Source organism: Typopeltis vanoorti, chromosome 3 (assembly GCF_054136105.1).
Source record: "Typopeltis vanoorti isolate ZY-2024b chromosome 3, IOZ_Tvanoo_1.0, whole genome shotgun sequence".
Lineage (NCBI taxonomy): Eukaryota > Metazoa > Arthropoda > Arachnida > Uropygi > Thelyphonidae > Typopeltis > Typopeltis vanoorti.
In genome coordinates, this window is record NC_143551.1 from 81,288,893 (window position 1) to 81,312,696 (window position 23,804).

Genomic DNA, 23,804 nt, shown 5'->3' on the forward strand with positions numbered 1-23,804 from the left:
CATTGAAATATTACAATATTTTTACCTTATCTGAAAATTTTAAGACATATACTTCCTCTTATGCAAATAGATATATTCATTATTATACAATATTTCTACTTATATATACATATTTGCATTATATGTTTAGTTTTATATTCCATTATTTTTCCTTTCAGAGTGAATTGTATTGACTTGTTTTCATGTTTTGTCTTTATGGTGGGTCTTTTATTTCTATTATTTGTATGTTTTCTTTATATTCTTCAGAGATAAGGCTTATCTTCCGCCATTGGTGTTTTGTTATGTTTTTTCTGTTTATTGTGTCTGTTATGATTTCATTTAGTTGCTTGTTGAATTTTTGCATTATATCTGGACCTGTATCGCTTCCATAAATTCTGTCACATCTGTATGTCCAGATGGAGTACATTGTTGTTATAATTATAATTGCTTCGGTTATTGTTATGTTTCCGTCCTTTAGCCAGAATAGTGTGTATTCTGTGACCGGTTCTTTGTATTTTATGAATTTCTGAACAGTGTTCCATTTGGAGAGGTATGGGGGAAGTATAACATTATGTGATATAGTATTTCTGGTTGAGGGCAGAAGTAGAATTTGGCTGGGGCTTGGAGTGGAATACCTTTGTATGCGCACCATAATCTGGTGCGTAGGCAAGCTTGGTGAACCTTGTAATATAATGTTTTTAATTTAGGGTGTATGGGTAACTGAATGCCTTTTTGAGTACATGGGATAATTTAATTTTACCTTTTTCAAACTCTCGATGTTGTGGTGGTGGTATAACTGCTCGCGTGAGAGTGATATGTGCACCTTTTGGTTTCATTTTGAGGAAATCTTTTATTGCCATTTGATTATTAATGAAATTGTACCCCTCCGCAACTTCAATGAACATTTTTAGTATTTTGCTATTCGATTGTGGAAGGGAACAAATTATTTGGTGCGGCATTATTCTTTGCATGTAGTGTATGATATATGTACTCCATGCTTTGTGTTCCGAGTAAGATCGGAATCCCAAATCTCGAATCTCAAAATTTATTTGGGATTCGAAATACGAACTCATACGAAGGTGTACAATATTTCATGATTTTTGCTCTTGCACTTAGAGTTTTTAAATGTACATTTATTAAACCAAGTCCTCCAGCTTCTATATCATGAAATATTGTACACCTTCGTATGAGTTCGTATTTCGAATCCCAAATAAATTTTGCACATTCTCTGTGAATTTTGTCAACTTCGTTGCCATTGTAATTAACGTTGGCTACAAGGAACCATATTTTTGATAGTTAGAACTGGTTACATATTTTTGCCTTGCTTCTAATTGATAATTGTCTGGGTCTCATCTGCGAAATTTTTTTTTGTAATTTTGTTATGAGCTACTTCCCATTGCTTGTTATGATGGGTTTGGTCCCCTATTGTGATTCCTAAAAGAGGGAGGTGTTCATTGATTTTAATTTCGTTCGGCACGGTTGGCTTATTTGCCCACCTGCCGGCGAACATCACGTGACATTTATGAAAGTTGAGTTTTAATGCGGATGCCTTTTCAAAAGATTTAAACATATTACAAGTAATCATGAAGGACTCGGCTGTGGTTAGCGTTAACGTAACATCGTCGGCGGCATAGGCTAGTACTTTTGTTTTGCCTTCTTCTCCTATATGAGTACCCGCTATGCCGGGATGTCCCGATATCGCTCGTATCACCGGATCTAATGCAAGAGCAAATAGGATCATAGATAAGCTGTCTCCCTATCTGACCGAGCAGTCAATTTTAACAGGTGCAGACTTCTTGTTGATTATGAGTCGTGACTGTGCAGTGTTGTATATGTTTGACATTAAAATTTGAAATTTCTTCCCGAAACCTGCAGCTTTAATGATTTCTTTCAGGTAGTGGTGACTAACCGAAGCGAAGGCCTTTTCTATGTCCAAACTTACCAACAGACATGGTTGTTGTGTTGCCTGGTAGTGTTCATACTGTATATGCATCTAACTGTCAGAATATTATCTTATATTTCTCTGTTTTTAACGCCGCACGTTTGGGATTCTGATATTATTTTATGTATGTGTATTTGAATTCGTTGTGATATGATTTTGGATAAGATTTTGTAGTGTCTGTGTTGAGGAGTGTAAGTCTCTCCATTGTGAGTTTGCGTTTTGTAGTGTCTTTATTTTTTGGTATCAGTGTTGTGTAACCGAGGTTGAAATAATCTGATGCTTTCCGAATTCTGTGTTTCGTTCAGCATTTGTACAAATAATAACTCAAACAGGGGGGTAGTAAGCTTTATAAAATTCCGCAGTGAGACCGTCGGGTCCTTGCGATTTCTGTAGTGACAGTGACTTTATAGTATTTTGCATCAGTTTTTGTAATGGGTGAATCTATACTTTCGGCTTCTGACTTTGTTAATCTCGGTAAGGTTTTTAATAAATTTTGTGTTTCTGTTTTGTCACTTTGTTTTTGGGAGAAGGTACTTGAGTATTGTGATTGGGAGAATCAGAGGAGGTTTGCATCTCCATCGACCTCTCTCCCCTCGTGTTTTATTTTATGAATGGTGTTTTTTGTTTTCTCTACTCTTCAAAGAGCCAAACTGCTTTGGACTTCCCTTCATCATGTTCCAGTGTTCAGATTTTTGCACGTATCCAGGCCCCTTCAGTCTCTTTTATTTCTATTTGTTTTAATTTTGCTTTAAGAGCGTTGATAGCTATTTTATTTTCTGGGAGTGTTGTATTGTCGTGTTAGTCCTTTGATTATGCCTTCTTTTTTCTTGGTTTGTTGTATATTTCCTATATTTTCCTATTTGTATTGCAGCCTTTTTTAAATGTATTTTGAATTGATTCCAGGCATACACTGGATTTCCTATTTCTGTTATGTTGTCCAATATTCTTTTTATTTCTGTTGTAAATGTGTCTGTGTTGATTATACTATTATTTAGCTTCCAGAGTGGGTAGTTTCTGTTGGTGTATGTATTTCTGTCGTTAGCCTCATGGGAAAGTTTGCCCTTGACCATGTAGTGGTCACTAAATTCAATGGCAAGTGACAAACCTCCTTAACGATTAATCCCATATATCGACTTATGTAGATTCTGTCTAGCCGTGAGGCGTTGGTGGGGGAATAATGAGTATAAGCTTCTCATGTTGGATGTAATTCTCGGAATATGTCTTTGAGTTGACATCGCTGTATAATGTGTGAAAAATTGTGTTTTGTTATAGTATTTTTTACCTCTATGTCTAATATATTGTTTTCTAAAAAATTCATGTCTCCGGCCGCAATTATATTTCTTGTGTTTGCCAGTTTGGTTTCTAGGGTCTCCCAAAAGTTTTTTTTTTTTTTTTGTGTGTGTGTGTGTGTTCAGCCGGACCGTAAACGTTGATTAACGACACTATTTGATCTTACCAGACTATTTCAATCTCCAGCACTCTGTGTTCTATTAAAGTAGAGTGTGATAATAATTGTTTACTACTTCTCTTACTTATCAAAGTCATTAAACCTGAAATGCCATTACTTTTTGGCTTGTTCGCCCAGAATGTAGTAGTGGCACTACAGATTTATGTGTAGTAGTTTTTGTTCTGCTTCTGAATTTTTTTTTTTTTTAATCTGGTGGTTTCTTGTAGCATTACTATATCTAATTGGTTCTGGTATATTGTGTTTGTTAGCAAGGTTTGTGAAACCTGGTTATTCAATCCATTACAATTCATTATAATTATCTTAATTGGCTTATTCGTCATTTTTTGTATATATTAGCAGGCCTTATTTCTTTGTGTTTTTCCTTTATCTCTTTTTGCTTTTACATTAGGTACGAACTGGATTTTTTTACGTATCCCTTGGGTAGAAGCGCTGCTGTTTGCTTCATGTTTTCCCCTTTCGTCAGGTGTCATATTCTTTTCTTCCTCTTTCCTCATTGATACCTGATCTTTATCTGCTTCTAAATCAGTACTACTCCTTTCTCTTTCTTCTGTTGTTTTTTCTCCTTCGGGATCCACTGGTTTTGATGGCACAATTGATATATATTGAGAACCATCCCGCTCCGATTCCTCCTCGTTGGTGTCTGTTTTTTTTTCTTCTAGATGATGTACAGTATTATTTTCTTGTACATCATCTACTGACTCTTCTTCTTGGTTAGGTTGGTTTACTGCTGGTCGTTTAACCAACATTGATGCATAAGTTTGCACTTTACAGTCTTCCGTATCATGTACGATTCTTTTGCATGTACGACACTTAGGTGTCGTACACTGCTTTCGCAAATGTCCAATTTTTCTGCATCTGAAACATGCCGGACCGGAGATCGTCCTGGAATTATGACTATTCCGGCATTTTTTGAACTTTAATTACGTACGGTATATCTTCTACTTTTGTATCTTTGTTCAGAGTTATAGGTAATTTTTTTCTTATCAGAGAGAACATAGGCTCACTCTTTATCTTTACAACTGGCGATAGTTTCTAACATTTCAATTTTCCGGAATTTTTCAAAGTGCATAGCTACTAATCTGTTTGATATTTGGGGGAGGGGTAACCAGTGAATAACAATGTCAATTTTACGGCATTTACTAATGGATATTATTTCACATTTTAAATTACGAACAATAATTTCTCTTAATTTAATAAAGTTGTGTTTCACAGATAGGTGTTTAAAAGATATAGAAACACATAATTATATTTTAACGCACCTAGGTGCCATACATCTGAACCTCTTTATTTTGCTTTTAAAACTTCTATTACATCCCCCTCTGTGTATGGGGCACCGACAGGGTCGCATTACAATATACAAGCTTTTGTCCAGTCAAGTTCTTCGAGTAGGTTTAGCGAATTCAAGACGTCCATTCCGATATCCTTAGAAGTATTCGGCGACGTTTCTGAAGATTTCATTGTAGCGTCCTTTGCTTTATTGTCTTTTCCAATAGAAGTGGCCAAACTGGATACTGTAGAATTGCAGGGTTCATTTACAGATTTAACTATGGTCGACATTCCTACGGCAATTATTTGCGGGAACACGGGCAATCACACTGGTAATCGGCTTAAGCCGAACTAATCCACTTACGATGGGAAAATAGCTTAGAAACACGGAGCACAAAAACACACGTCTGCACTGGTCGCTATCCGCTACACATTATGGCGCAAATCAACTACGCTAACCGTGTGGACACCAAAGGAGTGAAAACAAAGAAATGACCTACAACCTTCAAACGAGATTTTTATGAGCATGATTTTTCATTCGTCTATCAATACGAGTGCATTACAAGATTTATTCAATACGCGTTACATGATATAATCAATTCATGAATGAGGTTAGAGTTTTCGTAATTATATGAGAATCATAAATGGTTCACAAGTGCAAAAAATCATGGTCCGAATGCTCAGCGATCGGTGATTACTTTTCTGAAACGCATAGCGGAAGGTTGTTCTTTCTGCAAAAAGACATAGCACAACACGTAGATATTTTAAAATAAAATATTTTAAATACTTTAAAATATTAAATATTTTAAAATATTTTTAAACAAGGTTACTCGATATTCAGTTAAATATCCCTTATATAAAATAAAAGACGTTTAGACAGGGCAGAGTTGCTCATAGTAACGGGTGATTATAAAATAACGTTGTGTTCAGAGCCCTCTAGCGAGTAATGTATTGGACGAAACACACCAATATTCGGAAGAAGTACAAAGTGGAACATGAGGATTCGATTTAAAGAAGAAAAAAATAACAGGGGAAATTTTGGCGCTGCCAAATTAATTTTAGTAGGTGTGACTAATTAATGACTAAAAGGCAAATGAGAGACATCACACATCAATTTCATGACGTTTATTTTTAATTACAAATGAGGTTCAATTCAATATGACCACTATTCTGATGGTCCGGTGCACGACATTTTCCACAGTGGCTCGCAACATATTGGAATTGATTTGTCTCACGTGTAACGTTATTCGATCTTTCAAAGTTAGAAATCGGATACATGCCCTTGATACACAATGCTTTTATGACATCTCCACAGCCAAAAGTCACAAGGATTAAGATCAGGCGATCTCTGTGGCCATGAAGTGGGAAATGCACGACTAATGATTCTTCTGTCAGAGAAATGTTGTCGCAAAACGCGCAGTACCTGAAGTACGATGTGGGGTGCTGCACCATCCTGCTTGAAGATGGTCGAATAGGGACAAACTCTTTGCTGCAGTTGTGGAACCACAAAGTTCTGTAGCATATTGGCATACCTGTTAGTATTGACGAAACAGGTCACTGGTCCATTTTGGCGATTTTCCTCGTAAAAGTATGGACCGATGATAAATGATGCCCTAATTCCGCACCACACTGTGACTTTGGGTGAGTGGATAGGCATCTGCAGACACACGTGCGGATTAGTTGCAGCCCAAATGCGACAGTTACATGTGTTAATATCGCCGTTCAAATAAAGGTGCGCTTCGTCACTCCATAAAATCTGCCATGGCCATGCATCATCCACTTCCATGCGCACTAAGAATCTCAAAGAAAAGTCCATTAGTGTGGTCGCATCACCAGTGCGCAATTCTTGAACATAACTGATTTTATAGGGGTAAAATTTCAACATCTGATGCAGAATTTTCCAGACCGTTGTGTATGCGATATCCATTTGTCGGTTATTGCTCGTGCACTTCTGGTACCCTGCACATTCGCCATCTACTGTTCCACAATAGCAGTTGCAACTTGTTCAACTTGTTGGTGATTGATTGGTTTGCATCCCCTGCCTACCTGCACTGCAAGATTTACAGTAGTTTCAAATCGCCGAATCAGTTTTCTTAAATTCGTTATGCTGAAAAGGACTAATCGATCCTTTTCGTAAATTTTTCATATGCCGAAAATCAGGAAGACGAGCACTGGCATTACTGTTCCGCTAATATTAGAGTTTTACCAACAAAGCACGCTCACGCATGGTAAGAGGCATCGAAAAGCAGTTCGTCTACGAATGATGAGAAATCTCACAGGCTTTCCATTTATTGCATGATCGCTCACAAGAAACGCGATAATGCAAATGAATGCATTTTACTTGGTAAACAGCCAAAATTTCCCCTGTTGGCGGTTTTTGGTGCTATTTTGTTTTTTTCGTTAAAACGAATGCCCATGTTCAACTGTGTACGTCTAAAAATATTAGTGTGTTTCGTCCAATGCATTACTCTAGCGAGTAATGTATTGGACGAAACCAAGAACCAGTAATAGAAAAAATTAAAAAATATAAACATAAATGGTTGGAACACGTTCAAAGAATGAAAACAGAAAGATTACCAAAACAAGCCTTAAATTACAAGCCATTAGGAAAAAGAAAACCAAGATGTCCTCTTAAACGATTCAAAGATGACTTCTAAACAGGCCATGATAGGCCTAAATCCACGATACTCATGATGATGATGATGATGATATTAACACAATTCTACAATTTACACGAAAATAGCAATTCCTATAAGACAATATTACATATTTACATGAAAGTAATAGATGATCATTATTCGCTCTGTTAAATCGCAAGAAAATCTCTTTCTTCTCCCATTTTTGGGAGGTGGAGAAATGGTGTTACTTCTATTTGGAAAATGGATTGTGATGCAGTCGCCATGCTCAGTCATGAGTTGATGCCCTGGATTTCAGTCTTGGTGGAAAAGGACTAAGGTGATGTTCTGCCTGTGGTTAGGTTGCTCATGTAGGATACGACTTTTCGCCTTTTGTTTAAAGGGTGCTATGAGATGGTCAATAGCCCTCTAAGTGAAAATGTTGTGCTGTCTGGTCTTCTATGTCAAAGATAGAAACTGTATATTACTGCTTCCGCAGTGATGAAGAGGTAGCTACAGATCAAATGGTTTTTGACACTGCATGCACAAGATTGAGATATTCTTCTTCTGTATGGAGACAACCTCTATATATATATATATATATATATATATATATATATATATATATATATATATATATATATATATACATATACATGCTTAGAATGCCCCATTAACGAATGCCCATGTTCAACTGTGTACGTCTAAAAATATTATATATACAGGGTGTTCGGGATAAATTTGACATATTTATAATTAATTATATTTTTCCGTAAGTTACATGTATTAACACACACTTCTCTTCATTTAAAAGTTTGGACCCTTCTTCATTCATATACAAGATGTCAGAAAGGATGGATAGCTGGAACCCACCTGAATCATGGAGGAGAATAACTTGTATCATGATGATTCGTGCCCGCCATCAAAATAAGGATATTACGACTGCTGCCCAATGCTCCCTGAATACAGTAAAAACAATCAGGCATGAACTAGAGACTTGCAATGGTGACTACGAGGATGCAGCAAGAAGAAAGATCCCTAGCAGACGATCTGATTGCGTTCGTACAGCAGAATTCCTCGCAAATCTGCAGGAACAGGTGTTGAAGAACCCTGGCATTGGAATTCGGGCTTTGTTCGTGGAGTTGCTAACTGTAGTCAAGCCCTGGATAACAAGGGTAGCCAATGGTAGGCCGTATGTATGGCAGCAGGATTCGGACCCTTGCCACACCTCTGGGAAAAGTCAAAAATGGTTGTCTGAAAATTTCTACGACTTCACCAGTCCAAATGTTTGGCCTCCAAACTCCCCAGACCTTAACCCCATGGATTATTTTGTATGGGGCGCAGTTGAAAACGACACCAATCGCACTTCCAGTAATACAAAAGCCCAGTTAATGGATAAAATTAAAACAGTTTTTGCGGCCCTTCCCAGGGAGACTGTAGCATCAGCTTGTTCGAGGTTCCGAAGCAGAATTGAAGCTGTGATCGATGCTAATGGTGGTTATTTTGAGTAAATCTTGTTGATAGTATTGTAATTAACTCTGCCTGTAATGTTTTTTTGTCAATTCATTAAATTTAATAGATACAAAGAAGATTTTCTTTTTCCTTACGAAACTGTCAAATTTATCCCGAACACCCTGTATATATATATATATATATATATATATATATATATATATATATATATATATATATATATATATATATATATATATATATATATATATATATATATATATATATATATATGCCGGACTGTTCCTGCTTGATAGTAGATCAGACGGTTATCCGAAAGATCCTGGTTAAATTTCTGTAATTTAGCAGGGGTGGGTAGGGGACTGTGCCATATTCTCAACTCAAGATCGGTATCGGGTTTGATGGCTCTTGTGCGGTATGGTGGTCCGAATGAAATTGCATTTTTGGTGGAATGATACGGGATTGCCAATTGAAGTGCTTTTGTAGGACCGTTTTTATTAAAGTGCTATATATTTTGTTTATATTGGAGGGTGCAAGTCTCTCCCATGCATTGTTGGTTTTCATCAAAAAGATAGACACCGGATCGTCTGTCTCGGGATGCTTGAGCCCTTCTTCCGTTATGCCATCAGGTATAGCTGATTGAACAGCAGATTTCCCAGTGTGTGTCTGCCCGGCCTGGTTCCCGTATTCCAAGTTTGAGAGGGATTTTGAAAAGTGCAGGTAAGGCTAGGAGAAAGAATGTCACTGAAAGCCTTCATATCTCTCCAGCTCCATGGAGGAAATAATATTTCTTTCTGAGTGATGGGGGTTCCTTATCATCGTGTTGTGGAAGATGGGTTCCATGAGGATTTCAGCAAGGGATTGCTGTTTTCACTGTGTATTTGAGGTTTAACGTCTTCCATCTTCGAAGGTCATGTTTATAGATATTTGTTAAACTCACTGGCATGTGGACTGTTGTCATTCTTCAGGTTATGGGGAAAGAGTGACCTCTAGTGGCAGAACTGAAATATATTCTGTGGTGCGTTGGCGTGCCATTTCTTATTGTTGGATCTTAAGGAAAAAGCGAGTACGAAACCTTGTTATCCTGTGGTCAAGAGATGTCAAGATTTCTCCTCTTTCTTTCAGAGAAGTACTTAGTTTGAAGTAGGAAAGCCAGTTTACTTGGTTTCATATGAATCGATAGATGCTTCTATATTTGTTTGGTAAATAGCACTGGTGACGTGGGAATCTAGTATGCGCCAAAGGATATTGGTAGTTATTTGATTAATAATTATTGATTTCGCTCTTGTGGCAACAGAGACTCGTATTGTTTCCCACTTTTCGAATACTCAGAGATATCGAGAACTCAAAGACAAAGTTCACGAGTGTTTGAAATTTTATATTTTATTTTATTTCGTCATTAACATTTCAGCATTCTGCTCTTTAATTTTTTTTTTATTAGCTCAATACACGAGAGCTCACAGAGAACTTTGACACGACAATGTTCTGTAGGGTACAAGTGTTTAGAAGGAGGAAATGGATTTGTTGATGTATTTTTTGAAGACCTGGAAGTTGTAGTCATTGGGAAAAAACAGTACGAGGAAGGAGTGCTCCAAAGAGCAGAAATATAGGGAATGAAGGCACAGGATGAGTTGGTGCCATGAGTCTGGAAATAAACTGTATATAGGTGTTGACCAGTCACTGGTCTTGTTCGTAAATAATTAGAGCAGAGTGGAGGGATTGGTAGGGGCTAGTTCAGTGGAGCATCACCCATGGAAATACCTAAAGAAGCGATATTATGCAGTAGAACGTTCTGACCGCTCTAAATGCAGAAAAAGTATTCCAATATTGGGCTGATTTGAGTTTTATGAAGTGTCAGGAGTTGAGCAGGTTCGAAGTCCTGTTTGAAACGAAAAAAAATGTTAACCTTTTTTAAGGAGCTGAAGAGGCCATGGACCTGATGTGGTTATGCCAAGATAGATTACACGTGAGAGTTAACCGAAGGAAATAGAGAGAGAGAGAGAGAGAGAGAGAGAGAGAGAGAGAGAGAGAGAGAGAGAGAGAGAGAAAGGAGGTTATTCATAAATGGTATCGCTGGCAACAAAGACGCAATGAAAAAGAAACCTTAAATATATGATACCAAACAGGGAATGTTAGCATGCAATGAGAAAGAAAAACTCCTATATTTTTAGGAACATTTAGAAGAAATGTTCAATTAATGGTAGGCTAATCAGGCTCATACGAATATGAGACGATTATGTTATTATTGAAAAATGGAATTTTTCATCTTACATAATAATATAGACAATCACGTCATGGCCTTAGCTGCAGTGCCGGATTACCGAATAGGCAGAGTAGGTACCGGCCTATGGGTCCCACGCCGATTACAGTTCTCGCGACAACGGTTCAAACTAATATTGATATGATCTTGAAAGAAAATTGCAATCAAGCTTTCTTAAATTGTTACCAAAATATAAAAAATGAATCAACTCAAAGAAAACAAAACTTTACGAGGAAGCCAAATAAAGAATAAACTTTGTTCATTCTCTATTTGGGTTACTCGTTGAGTTCCCAACAAAGACAGATGCAAAAATTAAAGAAGCTGCCCAAAGATTTAGAGAGAATTATCCTGAGGAGATCGAGTTGGAGTTTGTAGATGAAATGGTTCATTTCAATATTTCATATCACAGTTAAATGATTTCAAAGCCGATGAAACAGTGCCAGCATCGCGATAGTACAAACTCATTTTTGAATATACGGTACGGTCAACATTCCAAAATGCTATGACAGCGTAAAGAATTTATAGGTGTCTCATGATCACGAACGCTACTGGTAAACGAACCTTTTTGATGTTAAAACTGCTGAAAAATTGTCATCGATCTTCAATGATATAAGAACGACTGAATTCACCCTTATGGCCACTGAATACGACGTCTTGCAAAAGATAGACTTCCAAGATATCTAGAAAGATTTCACCACAAAAAAATTGACAAAAGTGAATGTTTAAAGGTTTGTTTCTTTATTAAAATGAAAAAGTACTTACTTTTTGAACCACAGGGTTAATAATATTGTGTAATATTGTTTAATAATATTTAACAATTATTGTTTAATTACATAATATGCTTATTTATTTAATAACATTAATCATTTTAATGCTTATTTTGTGTAATAAAATTAGTTTATTAAAATTATTGGTTGGTAAAATTGAAAACGTATTAGGAGATAATTTGCGAGAGAGACTCCGAGATTTTGACTGTCTAATGGACTCCACAGGGTTTAAGCCGGCACTTCCTAGCTGCTTAGGTATAATATGACAAACCAATGATCCAACTAATAAGTAATTGGTTTACGGTTGTATTAAAGACCGTTTATGCGCAAATCTGGATACAGTCAAGTCCGTTTTAAAACACATATTTACATCTTATGCGTTAGGTGTGTAATATGTATATTACATATACGTAATACAGTAATAATACATATTAACCAATATCTAATACTTCTTATATAGAGATTGGTTGCAATGAGAATGATGACGTCAATGATGTCATAAAAGATGATGAGAAAGAATGAGCATCAACGAATTAATCCATAAAAATATCTAAAAATTATTCCCTAAAATATTTTCTTTTATTTTCTTGTATAGCAACCAGGGAATGCCTTGACGTGATGAACGATACTATAGTGGAAGAGTGCGCACCTGATTTGTTCGAGTTGATGCACTATGCGTTAGATGATATTCACCCTCTGGCTGAGAGCATATTGTAAGTATTCTAATTTCTTTATATTTTTTTCTTTATTACTGAATTACAATTTATGCGATCATTCTCAAATAAAATGACTTATTCCCCGTTAGTTCTGATCTCCTTCTGTCAAAAACGGCATAGAGTATCAGACTATCGATCCTTCTCCGCGTCATTTAATAACAACAACAAATAATAATAAACAATTCTGCCGAAAATTTCAAGTATATTTATCTTTATTTTTAGTAGTACTGTTATACTTTGAAATCATAAGAGAAAATAACAAATAAGTGGTATTTACGTTTAGCTGTTGTTTGATCAACATAATCGATTCTGTAATTGTGAAAGGTAATTCTTAATATTTGTTTAAAAAAGAATGTAGTGTTTGTTATATGAATAATTAATATTAAAACACAAAATAATAATGATAATAATATTTTTAACACTTTATTATGTTTTGCATACATGTAATAATTACATTATAAAACTATTGAAATTACAAAATTTAAAAATTCTAAAAATTAGATACATATAATAATAATTTAGGTGTATGTTTAGGTGTATGGAGGTTTTCGTGAACCAGTCTCTGATCAGATTTATGTCATGTTGCATATTTGTTTGGGCTATGCTTGCGTTATTATGGATGGATATTATTGCTGTATCGTCTGCGTATTGGAATATCTTACCTTTAAGAGGTAGGTGATTAATATCGTGCGTGTAAATGTTGAATAGAGTTGGGAAGAGTACAGCTCCCTGTGGTACTTCACAGGTTACTGGTAGCTCTGTGCTTCGGTTTGACCCGATAAGTGTGATATGATTTCAAGTTTAAAGATAGTTTGTAAATCACCTGTGCAGAGGCCCTTCTATTCCAACATGCCTCAATGTTTCTAACAAGGTTTGATGTGTGAGTGTATCGAATGCCTTAGTTAGATCAATAACAGCTACCGTGGTAATTTTGTATTTGTCTAAGGAATTATTAATTACGTCTGTCTGGTCTTCCAGGAGAGTTGTTGTTCCCTTATTTTTCTGAAAACCATATTGTGGGGATAACAGGAAAGGTCTCAGTGTATGCTATGAGTTTTTTCAGTATGATCTGCTCCATAATTTGATTGATAATCGGTAATGTTGCTATGGGTCTATAATTGCTGATTAAATTTCTTTCTCCGTGTTTGTATATGTGTGTGATTATGGCGGTCTTTAGCATACGTGGTATCTGTTCTGTGTTAAATATTTTATTTATTAATTTTAGTAGGATAGGACTTAATTAGTTTCATGTTGCTTTATAACTTTAGGTCTAATACCATCAATTCCTGGGCCTTTGTTTGGTTTGATTTCATGTATTGCAGAGAGAAGTTCTGCTTCTTTTATGGTTAGGAACCATAATGCTTGTTTTGATTGTTGTCCAATTGTAGGGTTACGTTTTGTGATTGGGGGAATATTTCTGGGCATTTCTTGGATGGAGTCTGCAAAGTATTGGTTAAAGTCATTTGCTAGTTGTTGGATAGGTTTTGCGTCTTTCATATAGTTGTGTTTTATAGCTAGCATCTCATTGATCAGATGAAAGGTTTGTTTCATATTATTTTGTGCAGTAGTTTGTCTCTGTAGTAGCTTCTCTTTGCTTTTCTGATTTATGTTGTAAGGCGATTCCTTTTTATCTTATATTCAGTTTTTAGAGCTGTGCTATTTGGATATCGTTTTAATTCTTTCCATAAATCGTCCTTTCTGTGTATTTATAGAATTAAGTTTTGTGTTATCCTAGGATTGCGTGTTGTTTGTGAACGAATTCTAACTTTCTTAGCAGCTTTCTTATATATAGTTCCTCCAGTGTGAGTTTAATGTTGTTGTATAAGATATCTGCTGAATCTGATGCCAGGTGTTTCACGTCTGTTTTTCTTATTTCGTGGTTGATTATTTCTTCGTCTATTATTGCTTTCTGTCGCTTTTCTTCTGTGGGACATTGCATAGATATTGTCTTTGTGTGCAGGTTTAGAGCAATGAAGTAACGGTCTGCTACTTTGCAATTTATGACTGATGCAGTGTAACTGTTTGGTGGTGCTCGGACGTTTGTATGATCTAGACAGGAGGCGGTGATAGTATTGTCGAATATTTCTTCTGTAGTATATGATGTTATTGTTGGTATTATATTATACATGGATGGTGTGTCTAGGTATTGTACAGTGTTGTTCTGGTTTTGGTTTGCAATATTTATGTTTATGTCGCCAATTATCATTAGGTATTCGGTTGAGTATATTTCTTGGCGTGAAAGCCAGCAATTGAGTTCGTGCAAGAATTTTTTAATGTTTAGGTTTAGTGACCTGTAAATAGTATTTAGTATTATGGGATGCTGTCTATTGGTGGTTTTCGTGATTTCGAGGCAAAGGGTATCAGCATGCTCAAACTGATAGGCTATTAATTTTTGTTTGATAGATATTAATATTCCACCCCCTCGTTTTGTTTGGCGGCATGATCTATGTTGTTGGAAGCCTTGAATTTGGAAGGTTGCTAGGCATTAGTTATGGATACTTATGTTAGAATCAATATATCAATAATATCAGGGTAATTCCTCAGATAAACCTGTAACAATAACCAATATTTTCGGATGCTTTTGATGTTAATATGCAAGATTGAACGACCTCTCGCTTTTACTGCGCCTTGGTTCCATGCATCAAGCGATTCGAAAATACAATTACTGATGTATTCTGGTGTAATTACATCTATCTGATGGTTCACATTCATTTTTGTTGTGTTAAGATCTTCTTATTGAATAAGCTGGAGTCTTTTGTTTCACTCTGGCAACCTATCTATATCTTCCGAGCTTTTTATTTGTATAGAGTTTGAAGTCTGTGACTTTCTCAAGAATATTTTGCCGTCTTTGTTCCATAAAAATTGATACTTTTTTTCTGTTTTTTCTTTTCTTGGTTGGTTCAAAAGATTCTGAAAACCAGAACAACACTGTACAATACCTAGACACGCTATCCATGTATAATCTAATACCAACCATAATATCATGCACTAGAGAAGAACGATTCGGAAATACTATCACTGCTTCCTGCCTAGATCATATAAACGTCCGAGCACCACCAAACAGTTACACTGGATCAGTCATAAAATGCATAGTAGCAGATCATTACTTCACGGCCCTAAACCTGCATACTAAGACAATTTCCATGCAATGCTCCACATATGAAAAGCAACACAAAACGTAACACAACACAACACATAGACGAAGAAATAGTCAACACGAAATAAAAAAAAATCGACTGCAAATACATGGCGCTACCAGATTCAAATATAAAAGAAAGCTGCAAAGAAAGTCAGAATTCGTTCAAAAACAAACCAAAATCCTTGGATAATGCAAACCATAATCCTAGATATGCACAGAAAGGATATCCTATGGAAACAATTAAAGCGATATCCAAAGAACACAGATTTAAAAACTGAATATAAGATAAAAAGGAATCGCCTTACAACACAAATCAGAAATGCAAAATGAAACTAACCGTACAGAGACAAACTAACCACTGCACAAAATAACAAGAAACAAACCTTGCATCTGATCAATGAGATGCTAGATTTTGTTCCCAACACCAACGCCTCCGAAACCATAAAACACTGCTTCATGAAAGACGCTAAATCTATCCAACAACTAGCAAATGACTTTACCCAATACTTTGCAGACTCCATCCAAGAACTGCACAGAAATATTCCTCCAATCACAAAATGAGACCCTCCACTTGGACCACAATCAAAACAGACAATATGGTTCCCAACCATAAAAGAAGCAGAACTTCTCTCTGCAATACATCAAATCAAACCAAACAAAGGCCCAGGAATTGATGGTATCAGACCTAAAGATATAAAGCAACATGCAACTAGTTTAAGTCCTATCCTACTAAAATTAATAAATAAAATATTTAAAACAGGATAGATACCAAGTATGCTAAAGACCGCCATAATCACACCCATTTACGAACATGGAAAAAGAAATTTAATCAGAAATTACAGACCCATATCAACATTACCAATTATCAATCAAATTATGGAGTGGATCATAATTTGATTGATAATTGATAACTCACAGCATACACTGAGATCTTTCATATTATCCCCAAAACACAATATGGTTTTCAGAAAAATAAGGGAACAACATCTCTCTTGGAAGACTTTACCGACCTCATTAATACCGCCTTAGACAAAAACAAAATTGCCATGGTACTCTTTATTGATCTAACTAAAGCATTCGATACACTTAGACATCAAACCTTGTTAGAAAAGCTGAGGCATGTTGGAATAGACTGGCCTCTTCACAGGTGGTTTACAAACTACCTTCAAAATAGACAGCATATCACACGTATCGGGTCAAACCGAAGCAGAGAGCTACCAGTAACCTGTGGAGTACCACAGGGGGCTGTACCCTCCCCAACTCTATTCAACATTTACAAGCACGATATTAATCGGCTACCACTCAAAGGTAAGTTATTCCAATACGCAGAACGATACAGCAATAATATCCATCCATAATAACGCAAGCATAGCCCAAACAAATATGCAGCATGATATAAATCTGATCATAGACTGGCTCAAGAAAAACTCCATACACCTAAACTCAGAAAAGACAAAATTAATGATATTCAGAAATCCACTGACTCAACCAGTTGATAACAAATATATAACCATCCAACATCCACTTTCCAACATAAAAAACACACAGAACAGCAAAACCACTACAATCACTCAGGTTGAAACAATACGATACCTTGGAATTTACTTCGATGCAGATAGGAACTGGAATAGCCACATAAACCGTCTACACAACAAACTCCGAACAATAAGTGGCAAACTCTACAGGTTAAAAGACATAGTTCCCATAAGCCTAAAAACACTATTATACAAAGCACTATGCCAAAATATACTAAGATACGCTATAAAAACGTATGCTTTCTGTGCACCCTACAAATTAAATAGATTAATGTCGCTACAGTACAAAATGATAAAACTGACTTTTTGGGAACAAAGAGAAAATAACGACCTTATATAGATTGCAATGTCAGAACACAAAATACTGACGGCAAAACATTTATGTCACTATGCAGCTTTGCTAAAACATTATTTCGATGCCAACTACAGGACAGTCAGAAATACATACCATATAACAAGACCTGAGACTACTAATTATATCATATATAAATGTAATAATCATTACGGAAAGGCCACGCGAAACGTCTACATCCCAGACATGAAAAACAAATTACCTTTTGAATACAGAAACCTTACAAACTACAATAGCCTGAAAAGAGCTTTAAGGACATACTATGGACAAGAAACACGCACTCAAAATACCATACAAACTTAATTAAATTCGTAGCTTCCCAACACAGCAGAAAAACAAAAACAAAAACAAAAACAATAAATAATGGCCAACTGGTCTCATCCTCAGATAAGCTTACATATAAGCTTCGAGGAAGAAAGCAGAGAAATTAGTTCTAATTCAAGATGTATCATATGTATCTAAGTGCATGTAATGTACATATCACATGTAAAACAAAGTATGTAATGTATGTATTATATGCAAACAAATATATGTAATGTAAGTATCATATGTAAACAAATGTAAGTAATGTATCATATGTAATCAAATGTATGTAATGTATGTAATAACTGTAACAAAAGTATGCGATATAGAGTAGTTATATCCATTGATATTGTATATATAGAGTGTAAAATTGCAAACAAACATCTGTAATAATCATCATTATGAATATTATAATAATATATGTTGTAAACAGTTACTGTTATTATTATTATTTAAAAAAAACTTTATGTATGAGAAACTATTTGTTATGAATAATTGCTTAATATAATGTATGTAATTTATCTGAGAAATAAATAAAAAACAATAATAATGATACTTTTTTTCACGTTTAAACATTTTATTGTCTCAGATAAATTACATACATAGATACAGTAATAATTATAATATATTACAATTGCGATTAACAGATACTTGCAAGTTAATAATATTTTTAAATAATAATAATATAATAATTTTTTTTCTGTATAATGTATTATATTCTTTCTTTGGGAGGCATTTCTGATTTCTTCCTCGAAGCTTAGCAGAGCTTATCTGCTAATGCAATTTTATGGTTATGTTTCTATACAGGTCGCAAAGCAGTTGTTGATTTTACTGTTTGCTGTTATGCGCTTGGAAGACTTCAACTGCTATTACCGATAAACTTTTTTATTTTTTATTTTTGCAAGAGTAGTGATGGTTTGTGAGAGGGGGTTTTGTTATATGTTGTGTGGGTGGGTGTCTGTGTGCGTGCGTGCGTGTGTGGGGGAGAGAGAAACAGGAATTGCTCTAATTTTCATTCTCGCTATAATATTTATATAGCGCCTGTTTCAGCTCACTGTATGTTCCTAGGTTTCTGTCGTTGAACGGCAGTTTGTTTATCATGTCAGGTACATAGAAGTTTTGGGTGGCTTTGCTACATTGATTGTTGTACTTATAGGTTATGTAGTTTGTTGACAGTGGGCTTGTTATTTGATATGTAGTTCTGGTTACTCCATAGTTTGGGACTGGGCTGTAGTAATGTTTTAACATGACTGTGTAGTGGCATAAGTTTCACCTTAAATATTTTGTGTTTTGTCTGTGCTTCCTGCACAAGTGTGGGTTTTTCCCAGAATATCAGTTTTACCATTTTATCTTGCAACCATTGTAACCTGTTAAGTCTGTAGTCTGTGCAGAATGCGTATGACGTCATTGCATATCTTAAAGTGTTTTCACACAATGCCATACAGATTAATATTTTTATGTGGGTTTGGGGCAATGTCTTTTAATCTGTATACTTTGCTTGCTATTATCCTAAGCTTGGTACGTAGGTAGTTTGTATGACTATTCCAACTTTGATCAGCATCGAAGTGAATTCCGAGATAGCGTGTTGTTTTCACCTGTGTGATGGTGGTGGTTTTAGGTTCTACACTTTGTGTGGGTGAATGTTGGAAAGTGAGATATATAGTTTTTATTGGCAGGATTTGGGGGGTTTTGAATATCATTAGCTTTGTTTTTCCAGTGTTTATATATATGCCGTTTTCTGTTAACCAGTTAGTGATTTGATTGATGTCGTGTTGCATATTTGTGTAAGCAATACTTGCATTGTTGTGAATGGATACTATGGCCGTGTCGTCTGCGTACTGGATGATTTTACTTTTTGGGGGAAGGTGGCTTATGTCGTGTGTGTATATGTTAAATAGAATGGGAGATAGGACAGCTCCTTGAGGTACTCCACAGGTTACATGTACCTCTTTGCTGTACGCTGATTCTATACGTGTGGTGTGCTTTCAGTTTTTCATGTATGCTTTAAACCACTGGAGTAGACGAACTCCAATTCCCATATGCGTTAGTTTCGTTAACAAGGTTTTGTGTGTTAGTGTGTCAAATGCTTTTGGTAGGTCAATGAATACCACTAATACTATTCTGTTTTTATCCAATTAAGCTTTTATTAGGTCTGTGAAATCTTCCAGGGTGTTGCTGTTCCTTTATTTTATTGAAAGCCATATTGTGTTTTGGATGTGATTTGAAATTTTTCACCGTATGTGATGCACGATGCGCTCCATGATTTGGATGATTACAGACAACGTGGCGATGGGTCTGTAATTACTTATAATGTTTCATTTTCCATGTTTGTGTATGGGTATGATTAATGCAGTCTTTAGTCTTTCAGGTATGCGCCCGGTTTCGAAGATTTTATTTAACAGTTCTTGTATAACTGGAAGTAGGTAGTTAATGTCTTTTATTCTGCTTCCGTCTATCAGTGGTCCTTTGTTAGGGTTAATTTGTTGAATTGCCAGTGATAATTATTCTTTTGTTACTGTGGGAAACCACATCGACTGGGTTGCTCGTAGACCTAGTGGAGAATGTTCGTTTGTGTGAGGAAAGGTTGTTTCTTATAGTTTTTAGACAGAGTTCACAAAGTGCTGATTAAAGTGGTTTTCCAATTGATTGAGGGATTTGGGGTCGCAGGTAACGCTGTGTTTTATTTTTTTGAGGCAGTGTGTCTGTGTATATTGTCCAGCATTTCATTAATCAGGTGCCAGGTTTCCTTTATGGCATTTTGAGCTGTTGTTAATTTGTTGCTGTAATAGTTTCTTTTTGCATTCTAATCTGTGTTGTTAGGAGATTCCGTTTTTTTTGTATTCAAATTTTAAAACGATATTGTTCGGCGACTTCTTAAGTTGTTTCCATTGTGCATCGTTTCTTTCTATGTCTGTTAATATGTTGTCTGTTTTCCATGGATTTTGTTTGGTTTGGGGGCGTATTTTTATTTGTGTTAATGCTTTTTTTTGTTACATATTTCGCTAAATGCAAGTTTAAGACTATTATATACAACTTCATCAGAGTCTAGAGATGCTTTCTGCATCCAGTCTGTTTTTCTGATTTCATCGTTTACTATTGTTTCATTTAGAATGCTATAATACTGTTTTGTAGTATCAGTGAGCTTTATGGGTTCTGGTTCAGTGTGTTACTGTAACACTGTGAAATAATGGTTTGTCAGTTTGCATGTTATGAACGGCTGCGGTGCGGGTGTTTGGAGGGGCTTTATATTTCTATGATCAATGCAGGATGAGGTTGTTGTATTTCCTACTATCTCTTCTCGTGCATTCGACTGTATGAATGGGGTTATGTTATATGCCGATAAGAGGTCTAGGTATTGCTCTGTGTTGTTATTTATGTTCCTAATGTCAAATGCATGTCTCCTGTTATTATCAAGTATTCTGAGGCGCCTACGTTCGTGGCTGAAAGCCATCTGTTTAGTTCTTCTAGGAATTTCGTGGTACTTAAGTTGGGTGGTCTGTATATTGCGTTTAATATCAAGTATTATTGTTTGATGTTTTTAATTTCGATGCATATGTTTTCTGAGTATTCTAAGTTATAGTTTATTTCTGTTACCTCTAATTTATGACTGTTAAATATTATTATACAACCGCCTCGTTTTGTTTGTCTTTAGTGTTTTTGTTGTTGGAAGTGTGGCATTTGGTAGGTGAATGCCTCTTCGTTTTTCGTAGATACTTCAGTCAGTATTATTTATTTATTTTTATTATTTCTCAGATAAATTACATACATTATATGAAGACAATTATTAATAACAAATAGTTTCTCGTACATAAAGTTTTTTTTTTTAAATAATAATAATAACAATAACTGTTTACAACATATATTATTATAATATTCATAGTGATGATTATTACAGATGTTTGTTTGCAATTTTACACTCTATATGTACAATATCAATGGATATAATCACTCTATATTGCATACTTTTGTTACAGTTATTGCATACAGTACATACATTTGATTACATGTGATACATTACTTACATTTGTTTAGATATGATACATTACTTTCATTTGTTTACATATGATACTTACATTACATAAATTTGTTTACATATAATACATACATTACATATTTTGGTTTACATGTGATACGTACATTACATGCACTTGGTTAAATATGATACGTCTTGGATGAGAACTAATTTCTCTGCTTTCATCCTTGAAGCTTATATGTAAGCTTATCTGAGGATGACACCAGTTGGTTATTATTTATTGGTTTTTTTTTTTTTTGCTGTGTTGGGAGGTTACGAAATCTATGATTGAGAAATTCGCGCACGCGCACGCGCACGCGCACTCACACACGCACACGCACACGCACGCACGCACGCACACACACACACGCACACACACACACACGCACGCACACGCACACACACACACACACACACACACACACACACACACACACACACACACACACACACACACACACACACACACACACACACACACACACACACACACACACACACACACACACACACACACACACACACACACACACACACACACACACACACACACACACACACACACACACACAGTAACTTGAAATGTATTTACCTTCATTTCGCTATGACTTTCAGTTTAATTACTTGTTATAGCATAGAATGAGGTTAGAAAATGTATTCTATTTTCAGTTACTTTCAGTTGAAATAAGAATAATTGATGCAAAGAATATAACCCGACATAGGAGATCAGTTTAGCACTCATATAAAAGTAGTGGACAAATCAGATTTTTTCAGCTCAATAAAGTGATGTTTAAAATTACTGCTTCTAAACAGACATTGAAATTTATATTAGATTTGGAAATGTACAGTTAAATTTCTGATGATAACACAGTCCAACACAATTTTTGCTGAACTTTTATACGAGACTTGTTTTTTACTAATTTGAGTGCGCTGATTTCAAATATCAAACCCATTTTTCTATATCACGTCAGGTTTTTCCTCTATGGCATTTTCGTTTTGCTAATTTGTAAGTTTTTGATAGTTTTAAGGGGGCAGTACTATTTAGAGGATCAAAACAAATCGATTTTTTAATATTATTTTCTGAAAGTACGTCCTTTTTTGAAAATCTGTTCCTAACATGTTATCAAGAGATTCGAAAAATTCCCGAAGATATAGCCTATTATTCAAAGCGGTGCGCAGATCAGAATCGGAGCGCTCACCGCTCTCGCTTGTTAGTAAACGAACAAATGCGTAAGAAAACCTGCAATGGCACGTACTGGCACTTTGAATGCGAGAGAGGCCGATAATTAGATACATAACTACTTAACAATATTCATTAAAAATTACAAGAATATTTATAAAAAAATAACAATTTTACTTACACATGAGTTTCAGGGAATAAATTTTTGTTTGTAGCAATTTCTGCTGTGTGTTCTGTTTTGGCAATCCCTTTGAATACTCCAACAGTAGTCGGCCATCATGTGAGAATCCCATCTTCCTTGGTACCGATCTTCCATAGTTTTTAAGTCTTGATGAAATCTTTCGCCTTGTTCATCGCTTACAGCACCTAAATTCTCGGGAAATCTATCAAGATGACTTATTGGATATGAAGCTTTATGCTCACGTTGCAACCTAGGCGCTGGAAATTTCAAGCATTGTTTCCACTAGATCTTTGTAATTGCATTTTTTTTGTTTCCAAGAAAATTATTCGCAACCATCGTAAATGAAGTCCAGGCCTCTTTCTCAATTTCGTTCAAAGAGTTGATGAAATTTGGGTCTCTCATTAAAGTTCTAATTTGCGGTCCATCAAATACCCACCGACTTTAATTTTTTCATAACTAAGTCGTGGAAAGTTTTCACATATGTATTGGAAACAGTCACCTTGTAAATCTAAAGCTTTAACATACTGCTTCATAAGACCTAGATTGATGTGTAGAGGTGGAAAAATGATTTTTTCTCTGTCGATTAAAGGTTGATTTATAACATTCTGTTCTCCAA